We start from the raw sequence: 1,385 nt of genomic DNA on the forward strand, positions 1-1,385 counted from the left end.
TGGAGGCGTCGCTTGGCGACCAGGAGGTCCAGGCTGGGGCTGGGCCCTATTTGCTTCCAGGCTCTCAGGCCAAAGCTGAACAGAGAGTTTACGGCGCAGGAGGTCAGCTCAGCAAGAAGCTCAGGCTCCCAGAAAGCGCGCCCAGGAATCCAGCGCGCCTCAGAAGCACCTCGCTGTGCATGCTGGGCTTGAGGCCTGAGGTCCAGGCGTCTCAGTGATCAAGCACATGGCTGGCCACAGGCCGACTGACGTGGACTTCAGCGTGATCCTTAGGCCGTGGAATGTAGAACACTCCATCAAGCAGACAGTCTGTTGCCGGGGACCTTCTCCGTTCCTCAGTCAGGCAGCTGCAGAGGGAGGTGAGCTCTGGCATGTCCTCACTTCCAGACCAGGGGCCGGGGTCTCTCGGAAGGCTAGAGGGCCCGCAATCATGCATTCTTAGAGGCCAGACCGTGCACCTGTTATGTAGCCTGGTCGCCTCATCTCCCCGGACCTCAGTGTTCCCCACACCAGTGGGGTGCCAGAACCGTTCTGCACCAGCCGACCAGGGACCCTCCACACTGAGGTCGCCAGCTCCAGGGTTGTGACGGATGCTCTGGCGACTCTGGAAGCAAGGTCGGTCACACGTGACCCTAGGATGAACTCATAGGGAAATCGCCGCCCTAGTGTCCAAAGGCTCCCCTGCCTCATGGCCCTGCCTGCTACCTGGCTGATCCAGTCACCCACAGATGGGCCCTCAGGGCAGAGGCCGGTCCTCAGTCCCAGCCACCCCAGGGGCTGCAGGAGCAGCTTGGGCTCGGTCCACACTCCCCAGTGGCAGTGGCCTTCATGTCTCCCTGATCCCTGGACACCGCGGCAAGGCTCCGGTGGGGCCCCTCCCAGACTCCCCTGTGTGGGGAGCTGCCATCGTCTGCCGCCCAGCTGCGAGCGTCCCTGTGCTCCGCAGACGGCGTCCTGGGCTGTGTGTCCCTCCTCGCTGCTGCCTTTCTGTTCCCTTTGCTCTTGACGGGCAGAAGTTCTAAACTGACGACAATTTATCAGTTTCTCATGGAGTTTGCATTTCTTGTATCCTGCAAACTGCAGGTTGCCCTGACTCGACTGCACGATCTTCTGGGAGTGTACTGCCCAGAGCCCGCGCCCGGCCCCTGAGCCTCCCAGCTGGCCCTTGCCTGTGCTGGGAGGCTGCAGCTCGAGGATCTGGCTTGTTCTGTCTGTGGCCTATGGCTGCCAGATGACCTGGGCCAGTGGCTGCCAGCTCCCTCCTTCCCGGGAGCCTGGATGCCTCCGTTGGAACTCGGCCGAGTACGTATGCGAGGAGGTCGGGTCCCGGGCCTCTGTCCCCCAGCCTGTGACAGGGCAGACGTGGAGGGTCTGGCCTCGCGCTG

Source organism: Tupaia chinensis, unplaced genomic scaffold, assembly GCF_000334495.1.
Source record: "Tupaia chinensis unplaced genomic scaffold, TupChi_1.0 Scaffold000644_1, whole genome shotgun sequence".
NCBI classification, from domain to species: domain Eukaryota; kingdom Metazoa; phylum Chordata; class Mammalia; order Scandentia; family Tupaiidae; genus Tupaia; species Tupaia belangeri.